Below are 6,245 nucleotides of genomic sequence, written 5' to 3' on the forward strand. Positions count from 1 at the left end.
GAACGGTAGCTGAGAACTTGACATAAAATAGCTATAATTTTTGAGTATAGTATTTGAGATCTCTAATTAAACAGATTTCAACATGCACACTTGATGAGAGCTGTATAAAATTAATAGCAAAAGAAAATCCTCTGCATTTTGCTAATGGCACCAGACTGCTTGAAACCTACAGGTCAGTCGTAACTGATGGTCTCTTATTTCTTTTAATACAGCAAAATAATGCCACACATTCGTAAAATCTACATTTCATAAAGTCAGAACAAATAAAAATGAGCCCTTGCTGTCCTCCATCAGCTTTTTGCAATTCAATACTTCTTTCTTTATCCTCCCTTCTTTCACAGATATGCTTTTTTCTTTCCCCTTAAGAAATCGAAACTGAGAGCTTAAAATATCCCATGTATCTGATTTTTTTTTTTAAGGTAATTGAAGTTTCAGACAGTGAAGCCAAGGGTATAAACACATCTGAAACTCATGACCAGTCTATTCTTTCAATATTAAAACCATATTTTTAAAGCCCTTCACATGACTAAGCTATGAATCCAAAGTCTTGTTATACATAGGCCTACACTTCAAGTAGCAGAAGGATGCTGAGTGACAGTTTCTGTACAAGAATTCCACAAGTCACATTGTACAACAGTTGTTATTCTTAGACAAACACAGGGCTTTTATTATAAAATACTTTAAAATGCATTGCAGTGATGAAGACAGAAACTCCTGGTCCTCATTACTCATTCCACTGATATAGAAATATACTTTCACAAATATTGGTGCTAAGTCTATTCGGAGGAATATTTTCACTCGCAATTACACAAGCATCTTTCTCTTTCCACTCTTATTTCAGGCTGTGGTTTTACCAGAGACTTCAGGGCAAACAGAAACATGAGCAACCACAGCTCCAAATAAACCCCAGAATTCAAATGTCAATAGATCACTTTCCAGAACCTGATTAATCCTCTCCAGAACCTGGTTAATAGGAAGTACATGTAAATTCACTGAATTCGGTGGAAATAACATTTTAGATGAGAATAGCCTCTCCAAGTACTAGGGCAGAGTTGTGAGCTAATTCAAAGACAGAGCTCTTAAACCGTTTCTTCCAATATGACACTGAATGGGATTATACTCCTAAACCTGCACTTATACTACATTGCACCTCATGTAAAAGTTGTTGGAATTTACTGTTCCACACAAGAAATGTAAAATGCTCATAAAACAGCTCTGCAATGGAGGTTCAAGGCACTAAGGTTTTGAATAATGGATGACATCCAGGCCTAAGTAACATTCAGCAATTAGAACAGGTGCTAATTGTCCAGATACAGGGAAGACTAGAATACATAGTTATAGCAGTGCTATAAATAAAATAATCAAGACAGAACCCTCAAAGGCAATCTCCTTCACAAACGATTGTCTCCCTGGGGAAAGGATGAGATTAAAAAAGCAAACAAAAAATGCAATTCGTGACACAAATCTTATTGCTTAATGAACTCAGATATTCTGAATAATACAGTTGTCCAAGAGCCTACCTAAATCAGAGTCAAATTACTAGCTGAAGATTTGGCCAGAAAAAAATAGAAGATTGTATTTTGAACTACTTATATGTGAATATTTGCCACCAGTGTGACACACCAGCTTTCCATTTGTATTAATTACAGCATTGTTTGACACTTACGCATGATGAACATTTTATTCTGCGAGGGGAGTGGCAGACCCAACAGGAAATATTTAATCCTGATTTTCTCTGAGACAAAAGACTTTTTGCTATGTCAGGGTCTCTTACATTGAAAATTGTGCTGTCATGATAAGTGCTATTTGGAAAACCAAAAAGAACAAGAAACAAAAAAATCAAATACACAACAATTACCACCAAAACCTGACCAGTGCTACAGTTAAACAAAGTACAGTCACAGAAGAGGCTTTTTTATAGATGGAGCCTTAACTTAAATCTGACCTCAGATTTTGATCACTTGAAGGTAAGCTTAATATCTTATCACTCTAAAATGCACTCAACTTCTACTTTAAATCCTCTTGCTTTGATTAGACTGTAATTCTGCAGAAAGTCCCTAAACCCAAGAAAGGAATAAGCAAAAGTGCATGCATGAAATATGTTAGAAAGTAGATTTTCCAAGGGCATATTGAAAGTGTAGCCTAAGAACAAGTAAATAACATTTTAACTTAAGTAGCTTCACCCAAATAGCCCTCTATTTAAAGAATGTTCCAAGTTTTCAGGAAAGATGCATTATATTGTGAAATCTGTTCATTGTTCAATAAAGATGATACCACAGAAAGATGATGGCCAAGGGAATAATCTGCAAAAAAGTCAGACATGAGAGATTTGGATCACCAGCTGGTAAGCTGAGCCTCATTAGTGTCCCTCTCCCCACTACTTCCAATTCTGAGAAACTGGTCAAAACGCATGTTTCAGAAATTGCATGAAGCTTTTGTGTCCTCAGGGACAATGCTTTACCCACTTGCACCTTATTTAAGACCTATTTATAGACAGATATTATAATACAGCTACCTGCCTACCAAAAGAGAAAGCACAACTTTTTGAGGTAGCTAATGAGATTAAGGAGTGGTTAAGCTGTAAAAGGTTACTTTTCCTGACCTTTCATACAGGTCTGTCTTAATGGATTCACAGACTATGGCAGATTGGCTATAAATGCTTAATCCCAGATTCCCATACAATCACATGGGGAAACATCTTCCCAGATTTACTAAAGAATTTACTCATGGTAAAAAAAAAAATAAAAAGGAAAACAGAAAAAGAGAGAGGAAAATACAATCATGCAGTAGAGTTTTAACCCAAATAACTAAGTGATAAGGACAGATCTGGCTAGTTAAATGATAAGATATAAAAGAACTGGGGGGGGGGGGGGGGGGGGGGGGGGGAATTATCTGCAGAAATCTGAGGGAGGGACAAAGAAGTATACATAAAGGAAACAGGATAGAACTTGAGGGGGTGGGCAGGGAAAGCTGGAAATACAGAATAATGAATTTCCATAAGAATTTGCTAGGTGCAATTCTGGCTTCCCTGAGGTTTATAGGTGCAACTAAGGATGAAGTTCATCATTATATACAAAATGACATTAATGTTAACAATCTTATACTTGAAACTGAGTTACAGCTCCTTGCCCTCCTCTGTAGTGACCACCTGAGATCACTGAAAAACAGCTCTTTCTGTCCAGAAATAGCTTTCACACAGTAAACCTGTTAGTTCCACCCTCCTTATCCAGCTTTTTGGCCCCCAGATGCCACTCAGTCCAAAGATTGCCCATCTAGCAGTATGAAGGATAGCTGCAGCTATTTTTCTGTAGCAAAAGGTACTGTTCAAGATGAAACGTTCAGCGGTTCCTCTGGGAAGAGAAAAAATTGAATAAAACAGTGATTTAGAAAGTTAGAATTCTGGCATTGAATCTCAGTTAATACTATGGCCTCCAATAGTGTATATTACTGTAAAGAAAAGGAAATAAAATGTAAGGGTGTATATTGCATTGGTGGTTTAACTATTTAATTTCACTAATTAAATTGCCTCATGTCTAGTATGGTTTTTTCATCGTTATAATTGTCAAGTGAAATTAATTCACAGGTTTTTTTCACCTCCAGGGTTTACTACATGTCTGTGCTGATGCAATTATCTTCATAGTGTGCTTCTTTTTTTTGCATGGCTATTATTATATAGGTCCCTTGAAAGCCACAAACAGCACCATCCTCTAGACAAAAAAAAAAAAAAAAGTTTAATAAAAAATGTTTAAACATCCTAGCATTGTTTACAAAATGTCCACATTCAATACTCATAAGCTTTCTTTCAGTAGTAAAATATTTCTGAGCCCTGGCAGGGGTGATTTTTAATACAGAGCTGATTGTTAGCAAGAGTTCCATAAAACAGTCAAGCATTCCATTTCCAAGGCAGGGTCATAAAATATGCCAACACTGAATAAGTAGAGATACAGAGCAGATCAAGGGCTAGGTTTCTCAGAGGGTAGCATACAGCTTGGAGGAGGTGTCAGCTAACCTTGGCTTATGATATGGTCTAGAATTTAAAGATGAAACTTAGCAGATTTGCAAGCCCTGATCAGCAATGTTAACTGAAAGCCATCAGCTGGCAATATGAAAGACAACATTTAGCACTATATTTGTCAAAAGCATGCCTTTGGCTAAATCCTTGAGAAGTTCTTCTGCTAGTGATAATGCCTTACATCTCTAGCTCTGTCTTTATACCAGGAAGAATGATCTGCCTCTGTATCTATAAGGACTTGACAAGCATATGGCTACAGCAATTGCTGAATGCTGAATTAGGAGCTTCCTGAACGTTTCAAATAGCTGTGCAGACCTCTGCTTACTTCCCTATTCACCCCAGAGCTGTGCAGCAACAATAGCAAAACTGACAAAACTTCATATCCAGCAACCGAAAATCTCCTGAACTTTCCCTTCCCATTACTGTTACCACAGCAGCATAGCACTAAATGATTTATCTCCACCTGATAAGACAACCACACCTGACCCTCTGACTGCAAAACAGATTGCTCGTTATAGCAGCTTTATGAGAAGAGATTTATTGTTCCAGGGTGACGGACCTGAATGTCCCACAGCAATGACAACTTTCTTTTTTCCAACAGTGATTACCAGTGCATACAGGCCAGTGTCTGCAAAGAGTAAGCTCACTATCAGTGACCTCCCCCAGGAACCAAATGGCAATGAGACTTACTCAGTTTTTCACTCTTCTGTCCAAAGCAATCTATTTTATCTGCATACAAGGACAAATCTATAAAGCCATGAAGATTATTTAGAACATCTCACATATGAAATCTAGTTTGGATAGAAAGTCACGTGCAACAATTTTGGTAATGAGTGTACCTACCCTTGCTGAATCAAAGGTTATGCAACCAAGGAGAGATGCAGCATCATTTTGGCAAAGTCATGGATCCAGAGCATTTAGATGCATGTTTTAATAATAACAATTTAAAAATGTAACCACCCACACAGGGCTGTCACTTTTTATTGCTGTACTCATTCCAGCTAGGACGGAGTTAACATTCCTCATAGCAGCCCATATAGCACTGTGCTTTGCACTTGTGGCTAGAAGGGTGCTGATAACCCACCAGTACTTTGGCCGCTGATGCTGCACCAAGGCTGTCTCTCCAACACCACACACCCAGAAAGGCCAGGAGGCTGGGGCTGGGCAAGGGGTTGGGAGCGGACACAGGTGGGACAGCTGGCCCAAACTGACCAAAGGGGTATTCCACACCATATGATGTCATGCTAAGCAATAAAAATGAAGAGAAAGGAGGAAGTGGGCAGCAGAGGGGGGAGCAATTGTTATTAAAGCTTTTGTCTTCCCAAGCAGCTGCTACACATACTGAGGCCTTGCTTTACTGAAAGTGACTGAACATCGTCTGCTGAGGGGAAGTAGAGAATAAATATCTTTTTGTTTGTTTGTTCTTGCTTTGCTTCCACCCACAGCCTTTGCCATTTTTTCCTTCATCCTTTTTTGTTCATTAAACTGCCTTTATTGCAACTGGAAGGTTTTTTTAACTTATTTTCTCTCCCTGTCCTGCTGAGGAGTGGGCTTGGGCACCTGGTAGCCAGCCAAGGTTAACCCACCACAGAGATAAATGTAACAAAAGGTCATAGTTTCATATAATTGAACACAAAAAGTATGTAGATTGATGTGCTGGTTTTAGCTGGGATAGAGGTAATTTTCTTCATAGTAGCTGGTATGGGGCTATGTTTTGGATTTGTGCTGGAAACATTGTGGATAATTCAGGGATGTTTTCGTTCTTGACGAGCAGGGTTCACCCAGAGTCAAGGACTTTTCTGCTTCTCACCCCACCCCACCAGCGAGCAGGCTGGGTGGGCACAAGAAGCTGTGAAGGGACACAGCCAGGACAGCTGATCCCAACTGACCCAAGGGATATTCAGTACCATATGATGTCATGCTCAGCAATAAAAAGCTGGAGGAAGATGAAGGAAGGTGGGAACATTTGGAGTAATGGCATTTGTCTTCCCAAGTAACCGTTATCTGTGATGGAGCCCTGCTTTCCTGGAGATGGCTGAGCACTGGGAAGACACTGGCCAGGCAAAGGAAGTAGTGAATGAATTCCCTGTTTTGCTTTGCTTGTGTGTGTGACTTTTGCTTTATGTGTTAACCTGTCTTTATCTCAACCCACGAGTTTTCTCACTTTTACCTTTCTGATTGTCTCCCTCATCCCACTGGGTGGGGAGTGAGCGAGCGGCTGGCTGGTGCTTAA

The 6,245-nt window shown here is 39.2% G+C and overlaps 1 long non-coding RNA gene across 1 annotated transcript in view; it reads right to left on the minus strand.

Moving 5' to 3' along the window:
• The window catches only part of LOC129784899 (uncharacterized), a 39,128-nt gene extending 33,997 nt beyond the window's left edge, over positions 1–5,131 (minus strand). Inside the window, exon 1 of the long non-coding RNA XR_008748110.1 lies at positions 4,856–5,131. This is a non-coding gene — a long non-coding RNA (uncharacterized LOC129784899). The remainder of the gene's footprint in view (positions 1–4,855) is intronic.
• Positions 5,132–6,245: the final 1,114 nt, after the last annotated feature.

Source organism: Falco peregrinus, chromosome 7 (genome assembly GCF_023634155.1).
Source record: "Falco peregrinus isolate bFalPer1 chromosome 7, bFalPer1.pri, whole genome shotgun sequence".
Lineage (NCBI taxonomy): Eukaryota > Metazoa > Chordata > Aves > Falconiformes > Falconidae > Falco > Falco peregrinus.